This window comes from Ursus arctos, unplaced genomic scaffold, assembly GCF_023065955.2.
Source record: "Ursus arctos isolate Adak ecotype North America unplaced genomic scaffold, UrsArc2.0 scaffold_1, whole genome shotgun sequence".
Lineage (NCBI taxonomy): Eukaryota > Metazoa > Chordata > Mammalia > Carnivora > Ursidae > Ursus > Ursus arctos.
In genome coordinates this window covers 80,075,598-80,100,360 of record NW_026622763.1, presented here as the reverse complement: position 1 = coordinate 80,100,360, position 24,763 = coordinate 80,075,598, and the positions used below count along the sequence as shown (strand labels likewise).

The window sequence follows — 24,763 nt, the reverse complement described above, 5'->3', positions numbered from 1 at the left end:
ATTGGCGGAGTTCAGAACTAAGCCCTCCTTCAGGACTTCACGTGGAGGCTTGACACCCTGCAATCTGACCAACAAAGGCCAGACATAGAGTTACTGAATTTGGTTTGAAGCGCATCTTCATGTGGCACCAACTCGGAATCCACCCACAAATAAAAAGAAAGGGAGAAACACAGTGGCCCCGGACGAGCAACAGATGTTTTCATGACGCCACCAGAACACACATGGCAAGAGGTTAATATTTTCGAGGGAAAAAATGTTAATGCTATAACCACAAAATAACATGAGACAAATGGCACGATTAGGAGATGAACTTCGCAGCTAATAAATTTGATAAATGATTCCTTAGTTTTACAGGGAGATAAAAATGGTTCACGTGGGACCTACAACCAAAACTTTACTTTCAAAGTCTTTTGCATACTGTAACTCTAATAAGAGGATAATACAAAATTCGTTCATGCTAAAGGAAAAAAAAGAAAAAGGATGACGGGCAGATGGTCCGGTGCTGGAATCATTATGCGATGCATAGAAAACATTTTCAAAGAGGTCCAATAAGACGTAGCATCAGAAATCTCCATTCCACATTCATCCTGCTGGGGTTTGGTGCTTGGAAAAGTCACAGGCGACTCAGAAATGCATGCATTAGGGGCAGTGATTGGAAACAAATGGAGTGAGAAGCCTACTTAACATGGTTTTTCACTAGTGATTCTTTAAAGGAAAAAAAAAAAACTAAAAAGGAAATGTCACCATTCTACCTAATGCATTTGTTAGAAAAATGTTAAATTAAGTCATTTGCAGTCAAAATGAACAAATTGGAGGTCTGCCTAGGTGCCCCGGTGGCTCACCCTACATGCGTTCCAGCAACGCGTGGTCTGGCTAAGGAGATAGCTAATTGACTATTGTTCTTTCCATTGCTTGTCCATTAGGATAAATCCAGCTTGTGGACACCGAACCTTTCAAAGACAAAGAAGTGAATTAATTTTGTACTTCTACAGCGCTTAATAAATCTGACACTGTCTGGTGGTTTTCTTCATTTTCCACCACCTGACAGCTACTGTGATCACAAGTTTCAGAGAATCTATTTTCGGGTGTAAAATTAACAGCAATAAAACAAGCTAAATGGAATATGACCAAATCACAGAGCTCGTCCTATCATGGAATTTCAAAAAGAATCCTGGAAGCATGTTGGAGAGGATTTGTATTCTGTGCATAAATTCAAAAGGCTGCTTGGAATCAGAGGCATTCATTTAATATCAAAACAAATATGATGCCACTTCATTTGCAGAAGCAAACAGCATTCCTATCACCAAGGAGCAGCCCTGTATGGTCGAGGCTCCTCACGGTAAATGCTCAGGACCTTTTCTTTCTTAGGCTGACATTTGTATTGAATCAAGTAAGTTCTTCTTCATAATTTTTCTTTTCTAATGGATTTCCCCCCCATATCTGTTTGCAGGGGGAAAGAAAAGCAAAGGGCAGCAAAACCAGCCTTAAGTGCTTGGCAAATGATCTTCCTGAATCTGGACCTCATAAATCCTATAAAATGTTATACTTCAACAATAGGCTGCAAAAGCTTTTCTCTCTGCAATGATGAAGGCTAGCTTCAAAATTTATAGTTTCATCTCAGAAATGGACTATAAAAACAGACTGACCTAGCTGTCTATCAACTAAGCCTGACAATAGCAAATAAGGCGCGAGCTTTCAATGTCAAATATACATTTAATATTAAAATTCTCAGATTAAACATTGCAAAGGGGTTTCCTCTGCAACACAGGCTGATGGGGGTGGTGATAGATGGAAACTGGGTTGTCATAGCAATGTCCAAACCCTCCCTGATGTGACATTTCTTTCACCAGCTACTGTGAGGGTCTTATTTTTCTAATACTGCCTATTCAGAGGGATGCCATTCTACTAGGGGTAAGGGTTAGTCGATTAAAACAAGATCCAAACAGATGTGGCTTAGCTCTGTGCTTAAAAGACCCAGGTGTGTAATCATTCATTTTTGTCAAGAGGGATCTAAAAACCTACACCCAAATACGTCTTGATAAATCCAAATAGATTTTTTTTGAGGGAAGAAACCGAGGTTGATTCCAATAACTGTTTCTCCTGGTTATGGAACAAGGCTGAGGCAGAATGAAAACTTCTAATGGTAATTTGGAACAGGCCCGAGCTTGCATAAAAATGCCTTTACCTCACTAGGAAGCTAAGAAGTTCAATGTGAAATGATAAGGTACTATTGTTCACCCAATTAGCAAAGATTTACAGGGGGAGAAAGAGATACTAGTCAATGTTGTCAGGTATGCGGTGAAATGAACTCTCCTACTCGCTGGTGGAAGCATTGCTTCAAATTTCCTGGAAAACTGTTGGCACTACGTTGTAAGCCCTTGCTGCACTTCCCTTCTAGGAATCTCAAGGAAATAATCCAAGCTGTGTAGGAAGATGTATGTACAAAGGTGCTTATCGGAGAGTGATTTACAACACTGAAAACCCTGAAATGCCCTGTCTAGCTAAGGAAAAGGTTACATAAATTAACGTACAGTTATGCAGCGATGTTTTACGTAACCATTAAGAGAAATGGTTTTGAAAAGATTAACTGGCACAAGAAAAGAGCACAATACAACGATAAAAAGGCAAGAAACCAAAATTCATATATGCCTGTAAATATTACATCTGTATATAAATGTGGCCGCACTAGGCACAAACACAAATTATAGATTTCATATACAGTGATATACTCAGAGACAAGACCGGAAATAAGCCTCTAAAATGTTAAGGATGGTCAATTCTAGATTGTGGGATAATGGGTGATTTGATTGTTGTCTTCTGCTTTAACTTTTTGGTTACTAAATTTAATATAAAATACTTGTTATACAAAATTTAGAAAATAACAGTATATCTTTAACAAAAATATAAAAGGAAGGTATGTACCATTAGAACCAGAACTGATTAGCCTGGGGTTGAAATATGGTATGTTTTAAGGGGGTGGTTGGGGAAGGAGCTTTTCTTCTACCAGATTTAGTTTCCTCATCTTCTCTACTAGGAAGAAAGGTAGCGGTGATAATGCAGTGGGATTGTGAAAGTGCTTTTGTATTTCATAAAGAAAGCTACAAATACCAGTTACTTTAAATTTAACATAGTGAGGAAGAGAGAGAAAGCATTTCACTGGGGACTGTGAGAGGTGTGGATCAGGTTTACAGAAATATAAATTTGGTAGCGGAGGGGTCATTTAAATTTAACAAAGGGAAAAAGAGTTCCCTGCTCATAAGGTGTCAGACTGAATCGCAAATTTAAAACTATATACTCAAAATGGCATGTTGGGAAACATATAGGAAAGAAGCTATTTCAGTGAGTGCGGGCCGCCTTCCTGCTGAATGTTATTCCAGCTCTCACTAACAATGTAAGATACCATCAGCAATAATGAGTGAAACATGCCCTACTGTCGGGCGGCAGAGAACCAGTAGCGTATAAACAATTTGGTATTGTAAAATCCTCTAATGGAGCTTAATAAGAGAGCTAACATTTAGACACAACAGGGCTGAGACAAGATGTGACAGTTACCATAACACAGAATCTCATTACTTTGTTGGTCGTCTGACTCATAAATAGAATTTTAAGTTTGTTTGTATTTTTCATAAGCGATTCATGAAAAATTAACCTGTGATTTGAAAGGCAGACTATCGTAGTGGGTAATATGCTAAATTTATGAAAGATGTCCTCTTTTTATTAATGAGAATGGAGAGTTTCTAGAGGTCTGGCAGTTGAAAATTACCATGGGAGTGGATTATAATGGGAAATTATGGGGGGATTATGTAGTGGGAAAACTATCCTGGGAGACTTCCTAGTTCAGAACTCTCTTTTTTATAAGCTTCTAAAGGAGTTACTGGCATTTGTAAAAATGCCAAGCTTCTGGCTCAAGTGGGTCACTTCAACTCTCATTTTTGGTCATTGTCTCTCTTTTTTTGAAGATTTTATTTATTTGACGGGGAGAGAGAGAGAGAGAGAGAGAGCGTGAGCATGCGCACAAGCAGGGGAAGCAGCAGGCAGAAGGAGAGGGAGAAGGAGGCTCCCTGAGCAGGGAGCCCGATGTGGGGCTCGATCCCAGGACCCTGGGATCATGACCTGAGCTGAAGGCAGATGCTTAACCGACTGAGCCACCCAGGTGCCCCATTCTCTTTCTTTTTAAAGCTTTTTGATCATCAGTTGCCATTCTCTCAAATCCAAGGAACTGTCCATTTCTCCATTTATTTCTGTCCCTTTCTTTCCCCTCTATTCAACTTCTCATACTCTCACTTGTCTCCTTTCCCCCTTCTGGGGATCACAGAATCCTAGGACTGGAAGGGATGCCTAGAACTCATTCTTCCCTCAATTTATTTGGCTATACTATATGTTTGAGGACTATCCAAGGTTTCAAATGGAGTTCCACAGAACCTGAGAACTGTGGGACCATTTTTCAGCATCTTTTTTTGCCCCACTTGGCCTCTGCTTCTGGGAATTTTAAGCAGCAAGGAAGTTTTAAGAATAGAGAATTATTATTCCTTGGGAAGGTAATAGGTGAGGTCTTGAGAGAGACAAACACATAAAAATCAACATAATTTATTTAGCCTCCCTTTTATGACAGATTATATCATATATTATATGTCATTGCACACTATATGTGACACAAAATATTTATTATAAAACTCAATATGATGGCACCTATGTATTTCAAAATCATGGTTTTGGACGAAATTTATCTGATATTATTTTACTGAGTCTTTATAAAGTGAACATCTTGGCTTGATTAAGAAAACAAGGACATCTTTGAAAGGCACTAAAGAGAGAGAGAGAGAGAGAGAGTGTGTGTGTGTGTGTGTGTAAATCCAGAGAACGTTTGGTTTTTCTTTTTACCTTCCCATGACTTCATGAGTTGAGTGGACAACTCAAATTATACAGTTTACATATCCTATGTTACCTTCAGAGAATAACAATATGCATTAATCTATTTACACCTTTCAAAAACCAGCACCAGAGAAAGAAATCTAATTCCAAGACTCTAAAAGCATTGCTGGCTTAGAGGGAAGGCCAGCTAAACAAAAGAGCCCTCAGACACACCGAATGCTGACAGAGACCAACCTTGCTCTTTTTTTGTTCCAAGGAAGCTGAGTGACGATTCCCTCTTCTCTACAATTGTGTATCACTGGGTTAGTGATGCTTTTGTAAAGAGCGTTTGACAATAGTGGAGAGTCTCCTGCCCGCTAAACAAAAACTAACAACTCCATTTGAAAGCTGTCCCTAGACGTGTTTTACGTGGAGAGATGATCTGTGACAGTCCCAATCAAAATGAAGTTTCATTTCACTTGGAACATAAATGGACGATATAGTATGTTACCTTAAATGTTACTGTTTTGCCCCATTAACGGTTAAGGTATTTTCTAGTGAGTTTCTCAGAGGTTAGTATTTCGAAACTTCGAAAATAAAAGTAGGTTTCCACTGATCATGCCCTTTTTGTGTAAGCTAATGCCTGCAACTTTAGAAGAACGATGTATGTAGAAACAGAGATTGAATATATCAATTTGAAAACCTAGCTCTGGTTACATAAAACGAAGTGTAAATGTAAAATGATAAACCACGTTTCCATAGCTATGGATCCACAGGCGTCTGCGGGCAACCTTACCACGGCCAACAACAAACACCAACACCGGTCCACCTACAAAGACAAAACTGTAAACAACACTTCCAGTCTCTGAATTAAAGGGTATGAGCAAGGGTACAACTTGCAATTTGTCAAATATCGGACTACAGGGATCATGCTCCCTTCTGATATCTGATACACATCATTCCTGGGCTTGAAAAATCACAACAGACTTTGTTTTAAAGAATAGTTTCAGGCCCACTTGTCTATTATAGGCCAGGGTGCTAAGAAATCTAGGTAAGAGTTTCCCATGATTTGAAGGTAAATTCCCTACAATTTTTCATACTATTTAATATGGACCCAAACAATACTTTCTCTACCTTGGCCCACAGAGGACCCTATAAACTCTCAGAAGACAGGGCTCACAGCTGCTGGAAACTTTGTTCATTTTATAGGTACGTCTTCAATACATTCTAGGCCAGAGAACTTAAGTGGGAAAGGGGTGGGGTGGGGAGACTGCCCTGGAAATTCTTTGAATGACTTGCCTGTATTCCTATATTCCATAGCCCTCGCCCTTCCTTGAAAGGTATTGAATGAGAGATTCTCTTTTATCTTTTTTAAGGAAACATTTCTGTAAAAACAAGTAAAGTTTATAAAAGTATAGTTACAAATTTTGATATTCAATTACTGTAAGGGAAAAATCACAAAGTGTATATGTGTGCGTGTGTGTGTGTGTGTAAAATTCTATCGCCAAAAGCTTTTTATAATCTCATAACCCAAGCTCTCATTATCTAAGGACAGGACCACGTGGATAATAGACAAAAGATATTTCCAGTGTGAGAACTTAGGGAGCTTCCCATGAATGTTTTAATTCTTGAAATCTGGGGTTAGGGTGACGCATTCCTGTAGCGGTGAGCAGAGGGCGAATAAGGATGGATCCTTGGTGCTGTGGTTAACAAAGAAGGGAGAAAAGAGGTCTGAGATGGTCAGAGAAGTGAACCTCAAGGGGAGCTAGGGGCCTCGTAAAACAAATGATAATGACATTAAAGATTTATTTTTTTATTTGATTGTTAAAGCTACCGTGAAGAGGAGTAAGCAAGGATAGGCCACTGCTGGGAGGAGATGCTCTGACATGATAACAGCACCAGAGAAAAGGCAGAGCAACCTGAACTCCTATTTTGCTTCCATTAAAGAATCGCAGAACCATATAATTTTGGAGCTGGAAAGAAGTGCCGAGATCACTTAGTCCCACGCTCCCGTCTTTACAGAGGGGGAAAGATGCAGAGACATTAAGTGACTCCTCTGACATCTCCATCAAAGGAAGGCAGAAGAGAGGCAGAAAAGAAAAGGATGGTAGGAGGGAGGGGAAAATACACGATCCAAGATGCTTTAAAGGCATCCCCGTTGCCGGTACTCACAAATTATGTCCACAGTCTTGAAAGAGCTGGGAGGTGCGCCCCTAGAGGCATAGATGGTATCTCTGAGAAATTACAGACCATGGAAGAAGTGTCCGGATACTTGAGGTGAGCGAATCACAGCCAGTTTTTTTTTTTTAATGGCCAAAGCAAACTCTAGAAAACTAGAGGTCAATAAGTTTGGTGTTCATTTCCAGCAAAATTCTCTGGAATGTAACGGTAGAGGTGACTACAGATCAACAAGAATCAGTGACAAATATTAGGTGTGGGAAAGAGAGCTACGAAAATGGAATTGCCAATAAGAGCCTTCTCTCCTGGTGGAGCAGCCATAGTGGACTGACTGTAGCTTCTCAATAGTAACTACTCCCTATGCCCTTAGGAAGCATTTGAGGCAGAGACCAGATGGAGGAAACAGTGACTTGTGTGTCCTGGGAAGTCTGTCACCTAGGGGAACCTGGTAAGGAAGCATTTCCTGACAGAACAGAAATAGGATATGCCACCCCAATCTTGAGAGACAAGGACCAGGAGAAACCTGTGGGATCACTGAAACTCAAGCATCAGAGCAGAAAAAGAGCAGGGACAACCAGAAGGAGGCTGTGCTGACCACGAGGCCAGACAAGTCATATTAGCCTGGGAGGCTGGCTAGCCCAAGAGTGTGACAAGAAAGCTCTGTGAAACTGGGGATGTACTGTATGGTGACTAATATAACAAAATAAAAATTATTTAAAAAAAAAAAGCTCTGTGATCTTAAAGTCATGTGGCTAAGAGTGGAGCCACTTCAATTCATTCATTTATTCAACACATATTTATTGAATACCAGATGCCTCAGGAACTGTGCTGGGATTAGAAATTAAATATAGTTCCTGCTTCAAGATCTCATTGGGGGAAATAAATAAGTAATGTCTGGGCCAAATCCTGAATAACACATAGGGCTTCACCTGGAAAACAAAAACAAAAAATAAAATAAAACCAAACAGGTACAGAGAGAAATGGCACTATGGTCAATTAGAGCAATGGTCTTGGGTCATCCGACTAAAGTTGGGGGCCTTAGAAAGTTGGGAGGATAGGGACAAGAAGAGTGTCAAATAGAGAGTTGTATTTTGAGAGGCATTTGTAGAAGGCGATGCATGGAGGAAGCAGAGGACAATGTTCTCTGGTTCAGCCACGATGGCACCCCAGATTGAGCCTTGTCCAGCTTAGAGCAGCATGTCAAAGGGAAAGCACAATGGATCAAGAGAAGTGTGCAAGGAATGTTGGACCCCACAGCATTTCCTCACTGGGGAAATGCAGAGCACAGACATGACAACCAAAGCTATCCTTGGCTACCAAAGAGCCATTCTCATGGATCTTCCTGGGAAAGAGTCTGGGTGTGGGGCTAAGGGAGAGGGAAGCCTCAAGAAGGAAGCCTAGATTTCTAGCTTGAGCAAGTGGGTAAATAATGGTGCTCTATATTGACGTGTCACAGTCACAAAATAGCAATAGTAGGCAAGAAAGGCTTGTAATTAAAAATGGGTATTAATTAAGTGAAGACCAAGTCTGTCATTATGAAGCCCTAGGACATGACATCTCGAGAGGATAATCAGTTTCACAAGAGTAAGAGTGAAGCCCAAGGAAAGAGAAGGTTCTGCTCTAAAGCACTTTCTTCACTATTCCTGGCTAGAGTGAATACCACTGGTGAGGGAGGAAGGACTGCAGTTAAATGAGAATCGCGTGGGTGTCATACTGTTGTAATTAGTTACCTCCTGCCTGAGTTAGCTGTTACAAACGTAACAGTGTGGGGACCACAGGTACTCCTGTCTGCAGGTCAGGCTCCATTCTCCTGTCTCAGGTAGAGCCTTGTAGGCTGAGCTAGATCATTGGTTCTGTCTTCCTTCCAGGCAAAACAAGGACAGATCTGGGATGTGATTAGACTTGCACCTTGTCTAGCTCCGCACATTTTGAGGTTACCTCACTGCGTAGCAGCTGACATTTAAGTTGGGATGCATCTTTCTACAGATGGAAAAGGCAGAGCGGACAGATTTGTCTGTTACCCAGGAGTGGAAATTTATTGTTTACATGTCTTTTTCTTACTCTAGCCTATAAACTTTGTGAAAGAAGGGCAAGTGGTCCTTACCTAGCAGCAGTTTGGGGTTTAACACAAGAAAGAGTTTTCTGCCATGGGAGCTAGCCTTAAATGAGAGGGTCTGCCCATTACCCTGGACTCCATATCTGGAAAACTTCAAACTGAAGCATCAGCCACCACTGGAAATATGTTGAAGGGATTCTGGCATGTCCAATATGGCAGCCAATAGTCACACGTGGCTATTGAACACTTGAAATGCCGCTAGTCTAAATTGAGATGTGCCGTGAAGTGTAAAATACACACCAGATGTTGAAGACTTAATATGAAAAAAGGAGTGTAAAATTGCTCTAGAATCACTGTTTTGAACACATGCGGAAATTATATTTTGCATATATTTGGTTAAAATATATTATAAAATTAATTTTGCTTTTTTAAATGAGGCTACTAAACATTTCAAACTAAATATATGTGGCTGACATTATATTTCTATTGGACAGAGCTGTTCTAAACTAATGTCAAGCAGCCCCACTGTCCTGACATCAGGTCGGGCTTAAGGATTCTGCTCTCGATTTGACTGTTTCCCACATAGAGAAGAAAGTCTCATTAATTGAGAACATCTTCCCATTTATTGTAATTCAGTGGCGTTTCCCATAATTAATAAATACACCGAAATGCAACCCAACCCCCAGAAAAAAATTCTTGTTTTCTCTCTCTTCACTGTTATACATGGTTCTAGTGGTGTCAACTTTTGTTGTTGTTGTTCAAAAAAAGGGAATACATAATTTAATCTAAAATACTGGCTTTCAAACAAAAACGTCCAAAAGGACATATTCTAGAAACTTTTGTGTTTGTTTAGGGTGCAGGTCAGTGAGGATGATATCCTTTATCAGAGGAGTTCAGATAGTATTACCAGTTAAAATATTACCAGTCCACGAATAATACATAGTTGTAATGTAACTGTCTTTAAATCAAGTGCTGGAATAAACAGAGCCACTGAGACTCTTCATTGAATGGGGTGTGGTGGGAACAATGGACGACTTACTTGTACTGATAAAACTTTTCTTGGAAGGTTTGTAACAGCACTTGAGGAAAGAAAGTCAAATTTATGCCTATTCAACTGTGGAGACAGAGTGCGTTGCTAGGGTACAAGAGGCTTCTGGGAGTGCAGCAAGAGGTCAAAACAGGGCACTGATGCCGAGGGCGGCATTTACAAAACCAGTACACAAACACAAAGCCATACTCTCCCTTCCAGGAAATGGAACCTGAGCAAGGAATATTCTGGCCTTTAAAGGAGTGAGTTTTCTCCGCCAACTCACCAATATGAGGAACTGACAGCTGAAACTTCAGAAGGTTTTCAAGAGATTTGCCACCTATTTATTTTACATGATTTCAAAAATCAATACCAATTAAGCACTGCCTTATGCTAGTCTGCACCCCAGCTAATCACAGTGTGGTCCCCGGACCAGCAGGGTGAGTGTTACCCGGAACTTGTTAGAAATGCGGAACCTCAGGCCCACCTTGGCCCTCTGGAATCAAAATCTGCATTTTAACAAGAACCCCTGGTGATTTGAATGCAGGGTTTGAAAAGCCAAGCTTTTTCTTTGTAGAAATAGGCGTCTCTGTCACAGCTGCTTCCTTTCTGTATGGAGAACCCCATGGAAGGTGACCTCCCCCTTCTTACTCCACTCCTGAAAAGAGCACCAGCGAGTTAGGGATCCTGGTTGGAGGTAGCTTCCAACCTGTCGCTGGTCAATTAATGCAGCTTTTAGCCACAATTATTGGACATCACGGCTCCCCAGATGCTTCTGACATCTTCGAACACAGGTTTTACCCTGTCCTTTCAACGGCACAGGTTTCCTCCCAGAAGTACCTGTTTTCTTTCCTTTTGCATCAATTCGATTTTCACCGGAATGGAAAAGCTTTGAATTATCAGTTTTTCTAAAGTGAACCGCTACTGCGTTTTTTTTTAAAGGGGAAGGGATTTGCCACTCAACTGCCCATAATTGCTGCAAGAACCATCGCTGGTCTGGGGACTATTATTCAGCAGTGCTATTACCGTCCACAAGCAAAGCTTATAGAGTTGGACTTTGTACACATGGGGAAAAAAAAAGAGTCCAGAATGAAATGGAACTCTGGAGAACGAAAATAATTTTTAAAAATGAATACAGCGGACAACACAGAACAGTGGTTAAGTGTCTAAGCTCTGGGTTCAGGCTCACTAAGTATAAATCCTGGCCCATCCCTGATGACATCAGGCCAGTCTCTCAACTTCTCTGCAACTTGGGTTCCTCATTTGTACCTTGGGGACAGTAATAGTACCACCTGGTCACGTGGGCAGGACGTGAACCGATCCATGCAATCAGTACAGCATCTAGCCATAGCAAAATCTCAGTAATGTCTAGTGTCGGCTATTATAATAATCCTTAATTTTATTACTTATCAACATACACCATTTGGTTTCTGAGTTATATGACATGAGGCCAAACTTCAGTGGTGTCTAACTCAATAGTAGCTGTAAATGTAATAAAACAACTTTCGAACATGCTAAAATGTCAAATGGCTCTCATCGTCTTCAGACCAGGAGGAAAACGATTCTGACTTATTAGAGATCTAACAAAATCATACCATTACAAGGGTGCACGTACGCAGCCTCACCGTGACAAGGCGCACCGGTGAACCTCGAGCAGCCCAGTGTCGACTAATTAACTTCTCAAGGCTTCCAAGGGGTCTCCTGGGTGTGTTACAGGTTCCACCAAGCCAAGAAGGCTGGAGGAGAGGAAATAGGATTAACTTCTTGATTGGAAGGGTGATTAAACACTGGAACAGGATACCCAGGGAGGCTGCAGGATTTCCTTCTCTAGGGAACTTTTAAACAGGAGACACAACTGTCTGGCCTGCACGATGTGGGTCTTCTGCCTGGGAGCAGGGAATTGAAATGAATGAAATCAAAAAGAAAAATTACATTTTGATGTTAGTGTTTTTAAAAAATAGGAAGAAGTAATTTCCTTTCCAATTTATAGGAAAACATACTCCTGATTGTCCCCACCCGCTGCCGCACGCCCCCACTGCCGAGATTCCTAAACTTCCCTCCTTGACCGCTCTGACTGTACTTAGCATGGCTGTGATTTACCGTTGACATGCCTCTGTCTCCTCTACTAGACTCCATGGTCCTTGAGGCTGGGACACCGTCATTGCATAGGATACTGGTGCAGAAGACGAGGAGGGTGGCTATTTAATTGCACAGATGGAAAGGCATTTAATAAAGCCTTTGACATTCTCCCACACGCAACTTCGAGGTAGTTCATTCATTCATTCATTCATTCGTTCATTTATTGAGTTGAGCTATGACAAATGAATTCAAAAAATATTTTTACCATGCCTCCTATGCACAAAGTAAACCTTTTCCTAAAGAATCCACGGTACAGCCACAGGTACAAAATGCACTTTTTTTTTTTTTTTTTTTTTTTTTACCTCCAAGAGGTCTAGCAGTTTCAGACTTAAAGAAGTATCCACTATAGGTTGAAAACAATATACTGCGATCCTTTGCCTCTCTTACAGAATTAGAGTAGCTTCTTAAAAACCCCATGGGTTCTGCCTACTCTAAACCAGAACTATGTAACACGTAGAAAAGAAATAAAATATGCCTGGCTACCTGGGTTGAAGGTTTTAGATGAAGATCCCCCAGTATAACATTCTAGTCCGTTTTCCTCCTTGGCAGCTTTTATTGCAAAGGAACAGCCCTGAGGCTACTGCGTGGCTGCACGGCCTGTGAGAGGGGTAGCTTCTCCTGCTTCAGGAGGCCTGCTTTGTTAAAATGCTCTCTTGGTAAACAGAAAGGCCACAATCTATCAGGATTTCAGTTCAGCATGCAAGTGACTGGCCTATAAACATAATTTTTTACAGCTTTTCTTCAGCAACTCTGACTGTTTAATTAATCTTCAGCCATTAACCATTCATTTAAAATGCCACTTACGAAATCTTAATTTTGCACATTATCAGCTGGTTCACAAATAGCTAAACCATGAGCAGAAGCGTAATGATCTCTCTCTCCCTGTTCTTAGAGCTCACCAAGCTTATAGCCAATTTTGGCTTCTTAATTAACCATATGCATATAAGCACTTAAATTAAATGACAGTTTTTTTTTTTTTTAAAGAATTAATGTGCAGTGAAATGTTAACACTGACATCATTCTGCTGCCTTTTGAAGGGCCCGAAGGCAGTGCCCGGCCAGGGCACGACTACTCTGGATGCCCAAAGGTGATACAGGTGTGAGAACCTTCCCACTTCAGTTGAGTTCTCCTTATTGACTGCACCCTTGCCATGATATTTTGCATCCACTGTTCAAATTCTCCAGCTTTTATGTTTTAAGAAAAATAAGAAATGTCATCCCCAAGACACGCTGTAGCACGGGGCATTCAGAAACAACAAATCCAGCAGCACATCCTTTTTCAGTGGTTGACCCCAATTAGGTGAGTCAGTTCAAACCAAATAAGAGGGCAGGGAAGGATATTCAGGGCAAAAAAATAATTGTCAGCTGATGCTGAAATGACTTTTTCTCTAACTAGGCCTCTGATTATTAGAGCCCACAGAGAAATTACTTGCAATTTTACCGGTGTCAGCCAGGGTCAGGGTCCAAGTTAAAAACTGGGCACAGAATTGTTCAGGATGGTTCCTCATAGTACATGGAAAGCTTTGACCTGTGAGCCCGTGCCTGGGTCTTACCTGAGATTTGATGGCTAACCGCCATCGAAACCACCTCCAAACTTTAGGGACTAGACTATGAGTCTGTAACTGATTTGATTGGTGGCAGTAACAGACATTACATTTTGGAGAATTATGGTAATCTTGGGCATTTTTCTTTTTCTAGTATCCAAATACAGAGAGTCCAAGGACAGGCATAAATAAGGAATCACAAATGAAAATTATGTTGCATCATCTACTAAAACTCCATGCTCCCGGAATGAGGAAAATTGTTAGAGTGTTCATTAAAAATGTTTTACAACACTGTGGGAGTGAGAATGGGAAAAAGAGCAGACCGCTCTCTGAATCACAATGTGAATTGAGGTACACCACCTCTGAATTCATTAGACACGTAGTGTAGGTGACACATCGGTGGTTACGAGCCTCGTTTTACTTATATTATACCTGTGCAGATTACTGAAGCCGGTTTTGACTGAGAATTCATGTGCAGGTGTCAAAAAAAAAAAAAAAACAAACAAACAACCAAAACCAAACATTGACTGTAATTAGAAACAGAAATGTACTGATTGACGAAAGAACTTAGAACCAAACATGCGCATAAACAATTTGAGTCTCAGCAAACTTGGCATTTTGTAATCCTGTTAGCAATTCAGTTTTTAATCCAAGTAAGTACTTAAAATACAAGCATATCTTGACTCTGCAATTTCTGAGGCTGGATTCCAAGAGAATGACAATTTATCCTCCTAGAAGACCTTTCAGGCTGAAAGGAATCATGAGAGCTTTCCAAAGACTAATGTATAAAATCCGCCAAGCTACATCCATTCTGTGATTCTTTCACAGATCGTCAATTCACTGAGCAACCTTGTATGGGTACCTACTATGTGCTAAGCTCTGGGAATGCAGTTCTGTAAGGTCAGTCTTGCTCACAAAAAGGTATAGTCCCGTTAGGCAGATGTAGTAGTCACCCACAGAGTTTAGTTTTGATTTTAACTTATGTTCCCTTCAAAACCTCCCTGAGCACTTTTCTTTGAGTTAAGGAACTAAGGGTGACTGTCAAATTATGGGAAGAAAGATGACACCTCAACCTAGCGACCTAACCTGGTATGGAAGCCAGGCCAGCAGCATCAGTGCCACAGGCAGCTTGTTAGAAATGTCAATTTTAGGGCTCCATCTCAGACCTACTAACTCAGAAACTTTGTGGTTCAACAAGCCTTCCAGGTGATTCTGCAAGCTCAAGTTTGAGAACCATTACCTTTTTTTTTTTTTTTAAAGATTTTATTTATTTGACAGAGACAGCCAGCGAGAGAGGGAACACAAGCAGGGGGAGTGGGAGAGGAAGAAGCAGGCTCCTAGTGGAGGAGCCTGATGTGGGGGTCGATCCCAGAATGCCGGGATCACGCCCTGAGCCGAAGGCAGACGCTTAACGACTGTGCCACCCAGGCGCCCCTGAGAACCATTACCTTGGATGCTTAAAAGTTGATCTTTAACTGCAGAAGCATACATGTATCAGCTTAATAAGGCATCTCATAGCTCTTGAGTGAGTGATGGGTGGGAAATGGGTTAGGTCTCTGGGAGTGAGGATGCATGTCCCTGAATAGGCTGAGAGTGATGGGTGTCCCCAGATGTGGTGAAGAAAATGGGAACCTTTCTATACTGTGAGCTGCGCTAGGGCGTGCCTCTTGGTCCAAGGAAGGAACGGTACCATGCAGACTGATGAACTCATCCAATCACTAAACCTCTTTGTTCTCTACCTGGTGTCAGTAAGAGAAACTTCTTTCACTTCTTCACATATGCCAAGCTCCTTTCCACATCAGGATTTTCTCCTCCTGCTGCTCTTTTGTCTGAAATGCCTTTCATTCCCCTTTCACCACCAAACTACTCTTTTTTTTTAATTTTAATGTTTTTTTATTATATTATGTTAGTCACCACCAAACTACTCTTAACTACTCACTCTTCTTGTCTCAACTTAAACGTCACTTTCTCAGTTAATCCTTCCTTGATCCTTCATAATGTCAAATATGTTTATAGCACACTGTGCCTCTTCTTAGTAGTACTTATAATTAAGGAGTGGTTATAATTAAGTATTTAATATTTGTCTCTTCCAGGAGATCTTAAGTTCCATGACAGTAAGGACTTTGTCCAATTCTTAATAAATATTTGTTGAACGAATGGGGATTTTTCCTTTTTTTTTTTAGAAACTGTTTATTTTCTGTCAATCTTATTTCCCTTTTGTTTGCCTTTGTGAACCAGCAGCTTAAGACCACTCAGTGGTTGCTCCTACCCATTCGGTGGCCTGAGCAGTGAGAGCTGCGGACCAGTCTTCAGTGGCCGGCTGAGCTCCAGCCCTTAGTAGGGAACTGCTGACAAGGCACGGAGGGCCCCTGCTCGCCTCAGACCAGTCTGCGACCTCAGGTTGAATAGCAGTGAATCTAGGAGCTGGACAGTCCATTCACCCTAAAATTCCTCCTTGGTCACAACCTTCTCAGCAGCGGCCTGCTCTTCCTTTTCACTCTCTTCAGGACTTCTGTAGAAGTAGACATCAGGCATGACCTCCTACGAGCATTCACGGGAAATGGTGCTATGCACGCGCAGAACTTCCCGGGCCAGCGTCTGCCACAGCAGACCCACTGCGTGAGCTCCCTTGTTGTTGCGAGGGATGGCAATGGCCACGCAGCACAAGGGAGAGTCTGTGTTACACAGAGCAATGGTAAGCAGGTTAATAAAAGATGCCTCCGTGAGAGGCTGCTGATCAGCCCTGGGATGCAGAGCCACCAAGAAGTCTTGGCTCCCACAAGGCTGCCTGGATCCGGTTAGTGAAGCTTCCAGCAATAGAAGTGGTTCCCGGAGCAGCAGCAAACTTCAGCACAGCTCACTGGCCAGTATTCCTGGGTGATACGACACTGACATCAGCTGACTTTCAATGGCCACAATGGCATGAGCTGCCAGCAGAAGCTTCTCTCAGGTTCTCTTCAGATTTGTGATGTAGATACCATCACTTTTCCTTTTGTAGATGTTCTGTTCCATTTGGAAGTCATGATTGATGCCACGTAAGTGGGTTCCTGCTACAAGGAATTTGAGGGCATCCTCCTCCTTCATTTGCAAGGGATCAAGGACTCTGGACATGGTGAAAGTTTCCCTTTAAGTTACGATGGGAACGCAAAACAACACTGCACGGACCCCTCCCCAGGTAGTGCAGAAAGGCTGAATGGGGATTTATTAAACAGTACATTTTATGGAACTCACATGAGTGTTAAAGAACCATGTTTCCTAAGGCCTGGCCTGGGAGCTAAACTGGTTCAGGACACATCAGCAGTGGTTCCTGGATTCCCCTTTTCTTATATTTTTAGATATTTCTATTCTCTACTTCCTCATCTGACTGATCTAGTGAAAGAGAGGGCATCTTAACCAATAGCAGTAGAAAAATTTTTAAAAAATGACTAAGATTTGTTTGGGCACTCAATATGAGGCCACTGTGCTACAGGCTTGACACACAGCCAGTCTTCAAGTGTCCAATCGTGGAATCATTTTCAAGGTGAAGAGAGGCTCAGAGATGTTACATACTATGACCAAGGACCACAGAGTGGTACAAGTAACGTATACACCTAGGGTTTATACCTAACTTCAAACTCTATGCTTTGAAAATAGGAGGAGAAAGATAATAATCTTAAGAGAAGTAATAAACAGACAGTTAAATACTACTTAAGAGCAACAAAATATATGTAAAATGTCTTAATATTGAGCATATATTAGGTGTTCAATAAATACTATTATGAACTACCATAACCATCAACATCACGGTCATCATCCTTAGTATTGAAAATTCTCATAAATATTATACTTCTAGAGCCTAAAACTCACATCTGAACAGACTCTAGACATACTTTATTTGATATAGCTAAGTTTGGAGAAATTCTCTCACAGAAAAAAAAAAAAATGACCCAAAAGGAAATTTATGAACTGAGCCTCTTCAAAACTGCATGTAGACTCCAATGATCTGAAAATTACTACTGAGGTCTACTGCTTTACATTTCTTATTTCCCAGTGAATTAGTTTTGAGACTTGGAAATCACATATGCTTGTGAAAGTTGTTTTCCAGACTCGAAACTGGAATTAAGCACATACAAGCCTTTTGGTATTATAATGTCCCAAATTTCTAAGACACTTAGGTCTAGTTCTTTTACTTGGCATTTCTTAGTTTTCCCTCACATAAGTACCCAGATAAACCAACTTTTAAGGTGCTGGCCAGCTTTCACCGACTCTGGCGTCACTGCTGGAAGAACAAGGCAGGAACAAAGCTGCAGCAGGGAGAAGCTGTGGTAGGAGTGGAGAGCCATCCAATTAGTTATTCTTTATGGGAGAACACTGAGGCATGAATTGCAAGAGAAAACAAACCTGTCCTCCCTCTTGCTAAATGTGGTCACCAAAATGGTGAGGATGGCCTACAGGGTTTCTGAGTGAGAGCATGGTAAGGAGAGAGAACCTTTGGAAATGCTACTGAGGTAAAGGTTCATGAGACCAATGCTCAAGAGCATAGAGTAATTGCTGTTCTGTGGGGAATCAACAAGAAGGACCATATGACAAAAACTGAATGCTAATGACCAATCTCTTCTACACCTTCTCCAAATTCAGTATATATTTAAATTCAAATCTAAAATCATACATGAGTGCCTACTATGGACCCGGCCCTATACATGTGGCTTTCATATATATTAATTCTTTTACCCTATTAATAACAAAGTCTATTGACTATACATTTACATTATCATAACATTAACACTTAGCATTAAAAATGGATAAGGGAGTTCCATTTTGGTAATGGTGGAAGACTTGGCCACATTCTCACTTCCATGAGAAGAACAGGAATAGCTGGACAAACATGAGGAAAAAAATAAAAAAACCAAAAAAAAACACCCCTGTTTGAAGGCATTGGAAAACTAAAGGAGCCAGAACTGAAGGGACCAAGAATGATTCTGAAAAGTAGATAAGCACATTGAATTGAGCCTAATACTCTGTGGCACTCTTCTCTGCAAGTCTTTTGCTAATTCATGAGTGGCACAGAACCATATGCTACCAAAAAAGAAAAAGAAAAAAAAAAAAAAGCAGAGCTTAAAGGCTAAGAGGCTTGGAGACTGAGAAGAGATTTTGACATTCTCATAGGATTGGTAAGATAGAAATTAGAGTCCATGGTCTGCTAAGAAAGAAGGGTCTGAGTAAACAACTCAGATTTACAGTTAGGAATACAGAAAGGCTACATTCCAGGAGTAAGGATAAATTCCAAATAGACTATCCCTTACAACAACTAAAACCCAGCTTCCAGTCATTTAACTCTAAGACTAGAATAAATCAATATGACCCTAATCTGCCTGTCAGAAAGCAAAGTAAATCCTCTCTGGAAAAAAATAACATCAGCCTGAGAGTATTTCTACAATTTTCAAGCACTATGTCTAGCATTCAATCAATGCATACCAGGAGACAGGACCAAAGGACTGAAAACAAAGTGGAAAATCAAACAATTTTAATTGATTCAGAGCTAATCAAGATATTTACATTATTAGACATGGTTCTCAAAATAACTGCAATTAATATGTTCAAGAAAAAGATGAGAAGATGGAGAATTTCATCACAGAAGTACAATCTCAGGTAAATCAAATGGACACACTAAAACTGAAAATCACCATAACTAAAATTAGGAGCTCAATAAATGGGTTTGATAGAAGACTGGACACAGCTGAAGGCAAGATTAGTACACTGGAAGACAAAGCATTCAAAAATAACCAAACTGAATCACCGGTTAAATTAAAAAAACTAAAAAAAAAAAAAAAAAAAGAAAAAAAAAAAGAAAAAAGAAAAAAGCAGCACAGAACAGAGAGCAAGAAACATGTACCGGTACAAAAAGATCTAATATTTTTGCATCGGGTACCAAAAGTAAAGTTAGAAAATGGGATAAAAACAATATTTGAAGAGATAATGGCTGAGAATGTTCCAAAATTGATGAAAAACAGATTTAAGAAACTACAAACCCTTACCCAGTTTTAAACACAGCAACACATGCACACATGCACACACACAGGCACACTGTACTGAAACTGCTGGAAACCAAAGACAGAGAAATTTTAAAGCAATCGAAGACAAAAAGATACATAATCTTCAAAGGAGTAACTAAACAGACTTTGGTGAAAACACTGAAAGCCAGAAAACAATGGATGAATTTTTTAAAATGTTAAAAGAAGAAAAAGATCTGATAACTATATACCCAGAGAAGATATTCTCAAAAAGATGATAAAATTTTTAAAAACTTATAAATTCATAAAAACTGAGAGGATTTGTTACATTATAAGAAATACTAGGGAAATTATTAAGGGTAAAAGGAATAATATTCCAGACAGAAGCAAAGATATTCAAAAAGAAATAATGAACAACAGAAACAGCTAAAATAAACAAATAGTGGGGCACCTGGGTGGTTCAGTAGGTTGAGCGTCTGCCTCTTGGTTTCGGATCAGGTCATGATCTCAGGGTCATAAGACTAAGCCCCATGTCGGGCTCTGCACTCAGCTTGGACTTTGCTCAAGATTCTTTCCCTCTCCCTCCCCCTCCTGCTCCCCCTCTGCTCTCTCTCTTAAATAAATAAATAAATAAATAAATAAATAAATAAATAAATAAAATCTTAAAAAGAACCCCAAATAGTTACCACATAAAACAATAATTATACTGTACTTTACAGCTCAAAACATGTATATTTAAAATACACAAAAACATAGCCTAAAAAGTAGGAGGGATTAAATGTAGTTAAAGTATTCCAAGTTCTATGCATTATTTAGGAAATGATAAAAGTACTAATTTATTTTGAAATATAATAAATCAGGAATGTATATTATAATCTTTTGAGTAATAAAGGTACCTAAAAGGAGAATAGAAGAATGCAAAACAAACTCACAGAGGTAAAAAAAAAATTTTTAAATCATACAAAATTCTTGACTAATACACTTTAAAAAGAAGAAGGGAGAGAAAAATTAACATAGAATAGGTGGAAAAGTAGGAAATGGAGAATAACTTAGAGGTTTAAACCAAATTATATCTGCAGTATCATTAAATGTAAACAGACTAAATACTACAATTAAAATACAGATTGACTGGATATCAAAACAAAACCAAATCTAATTATATGTCTCTTACAAAAGACACACTTTATTATTTTTTTATTTTTTTTAAAGATTTTATTTATTCAACAGAGAGACAGCCAGCGAGAGAGGGAACACAAGCAGGGGGAGTGGGAGAGGAAGAAGCAGGCTCATAGCGGAGGAGCCTGATGTGGGGCTTGATCCCATAACGCTGGGATCACTCCCTGAGCCGAAGGCAGACGCTTAACCACTGTGCCACCCAGGCGCCCCAAAAGACACACTTTAAATATAAGGATCCAGAAATATTAAGCAAAAGAAAAATTAAGCAAAAGAAAGATGGTATAGCTATATCAATATCAGACAGAGTAGACTTTGAAGCAGTACTCATTACTAGGAATAAAGTGGTGATGATAAAAGGCTCAATCTCACAGGAATTCATGACATTCCTAAATTTTTGTGAACCTAGTAACAAGCTGCAAAATATATCAAGCCAAAACTGACAAGGCTAAAAGGAGAAATGAATAAATCCACAATCATAGGAAGCTATTTTAACGTTAACCAAAATGGGATAAGTCTATAACCAAAAACAGAAAGATAAAAGGAAAGTCTCCCATCATTTGGAAATGAAACAACACACTTCTAAATAATCCACAGATCAAAGCAGTTTCAAAGAAAATAAAAAAACAAACAAATATTGAACTGAATGAAATGCAAGCACAACATATCAAAATATATAGGATACAGTTAAAGCAGAGCTGGAGGGAAATTTATAGCATTAAATGCTTCCATTAGAAAAAAAGAAAGTCCCAAATACAAAATCTAAACTCCTACTTTAAGAAACTAAAAAAACAACCAAAACCCAAACAAAAACAGAAAAACCACAAAGCAAGCAGAAGAAAGGAAATAATAAAGAACAGAAATCAATAAAATTGGAGACAGAAAAACAATAGAGAATATTAATAAAACAAAATGGCTTGTTATTTGAAAAGATCAATAAAATTGACAAAGCTCCAACAAGACTGACAAAGTAAAAAAGAAAGAGACAAATTACAAATATCAAGAATGAAACAAAGGATGATACTACAACAGACTCTGCAGTTCAATAAGAGAATATCCTATCAAGAGAACAATAAGGAAATGCTACAAACAACTCCGCACATAAATTTGACAACTTAAATGGACAACTCCCAGAAAAGTGAAAGCTACCGCGATTCACACAATATGAGATAACTGGTATATTCTTCTAATTATTAAGGACATCGAATTTATAATTAAAAACCATCCAAAAAAGAAATATCTAAGCCTAGATAGTTTCTCTGGAGAATTCTACCACGTTTAAAGAAGTAACACCAGTTATATACAATTTCTTCCAGAAAAAGAAGAGGTAAAACTTCCCTTCCCATTCGATGAAGCCAGTTAACCCTGGTACCAGACTCAATGAGAGTACAAAACAAAAGAAAACAAAATGAAACTACTGGCCAATATCTCTCATGAACGTAGATGCAAAAATTCTTATCAAAATATTAGCAAATGAAATTAAGTAATATATGAAAAGAATTATATACCATGACTAAGTCCAATGGTTGAAAAGCCATAAATGTAATCTAACATGTTAAAAGGCTAGAAAAGGACAATCACATGATCATATCAGTTGAAGCAGTAAAATCATTTGATAAGACTCAACATCCATTAATGATAAAACCCCCCAGAAAACTAGAAATTAAGGACAATTTCCTCAACTTGATAAATACATCTACAGAAAAACCTATGGCCAATATCACACTCAATGGGGGAAAGACCAAATTCTTTTCTCTTAAGATTAAGAACAAATCAAGAATATTTGCTCTCACCATTGCTGTTCAACATAGTACTGGAAATTCTAGCTGGTGCAATAAGGCAAGAAAAGGAAATAAAAGGTCTAACAGATAGAAAAAGAAGAAATAAAGCTTATGTTCACACAAAAACCTGTAGATAATTATTTATAGCAGCTGTATTTGTAACAGCCTGAAACTCAAAACAACTAAAATGTCCCTTAATAGGTAAATCATTAAATAAATTGTGGTGCATCCACACCACGGAATATTATTCAGCAATAAATAGGAATGAACTATTGATACCTACAATAGCTTGGGTGGATCTCAAGGTCATCACATTGTGTGAAAAAAGCCAATCTCACAGGTCACATAGTTCCCCATTTATTTGATTCCATTTAGAGAGTATTCTAGAAACGACAGGATTATAGCGATGGAAAACAGATGAGTGATTGCCAGGGGTTGGGGACGGAGAAAAGAAAGGTGTGTACAAGGGAATAGCATGAGGAATACCTTTGTGGTGATGAAGTAGTTCTGTATCTTGATTGCAGCAGTGGTCACATGTGTGGTAAAATTGGCAAAGAATTATACACACCTTGTACCAATGTCAAATTATTGGTTTTCATGTTGTACTATAATTATGTTGATGTAACTATTGGAAAAAAGTTGGTGAAGAGTACAAGGATTTCTCTGTACTATATTTGCAACTTCCTGTGACTTTATAAAAAGTTCAAATTAAAGAGTTAAAAATAATTATAACTATATAAAATATGACTATATATAATAACTATAAGCATATGGTTATGAAAAAAGGAAACAAAAATACATGAAGTCATGTTGGCAAGAAATGGTCAACCAAATTAAAAAAAAAAAATCTACTAAATGGAGAAGTAAGAGCCTTTTGGAATTTTCCACCCGACTTCAATTCATTCTTAGGTGATTAATAGTACTGTTAATGGTAGAATGATATAAATACCTAGATACTAGCAGTATGTAATATTAACTTAAATGATGTTTATTAACTGACAGATGCTGTTTTTTGTTTATATATGTATAGTATACTAATACATTAATACTTAATGTATGTGTGTGTGTGTGTGTGTGTGTGTATACAAACATACATACATACAGTTAAATTCTTTTAACAGTCTTACGTAGGGTAGGCACTATGCTTATGTTCACTTTAGAGGTGAGGAAACTAAGCCAGCGAGAAGGAGGAAATCAGTAGAGAAAGTGGCATGAGAATATCCGGTTAGGCTTTGCTCTAAGGACGGGTATGGCTCAGGCCCAGACCACCTACTGACCTTTATATAGAAAATCCACTGCATTTGCTTTGAAGAGAATATTCCTCCTAGCTTTGTGCTCAGAGATCTTAGCAATTTGGAAAGTGCGGAGCTGAGTAATGGCCAAGTTTGAGGGAATCCAGAGTGCTTGCTCAGGATTAATTAAAAGTCTGTGTAAAATTATGTCTCTTGAATTCTATTTCTGGATGGGTTCATATCAATCCTCAGTCAGCTCTCCAGAAGGGAGGGTATTCCACAGCATATAAATATTAAAACATCTCTTTGAGATGTTGGATATTTATGAGTACTAACATTCAAACTATCTTTTACTGCCCTTTCTCATCCCACTGATTATTTATTGTTTGAAAAGATAAATATAGGAAAGCAATTGACCTAACAATGGCCTATTCCTGATTACACATTGCATTAAACACAGAAATTATAAAGAGGGCACTTTGAAATCTGTCTTTAACATCAGCAAAGGCTGTGTAATGAAAAGGTATGTGGCTTAGCCTAATAGGTTAACGCAAACCACAGGGCACCAGAGGCCTGGAGTAAGTGTGGTAGATCAACACAAATCTAGCACTACGACAGAGAAGGGGGTCGAAGCCCACGGATTCTGATGCGTCCTTGTACCTCCGTAGCCTTGAATAGGGTGCTTTGCACATGATAGGCTTCTAATATCCTTTTAATGGAACGAATGAACGAATGAACGAACGAGGGACAGGATGTCTGGCAGGTAAGGAGCAACACGCATGCTTTTTGCACA

General features: G+C 39.3%; 1 protein-coding gene across 7 annotated transcripts in view; it reads right to left on the bottom strand.

Moving 5' to 3' along the window:
- The window catches only part of PARD3B (par-3 family cell polarity regulator beta), a 980,939-nt gene that overhangs the window by 120,000 nt on the left and 836,176 nt on the right, over nt 1-24,763 (bottom strand). The window lies entirely within an intron of this gene.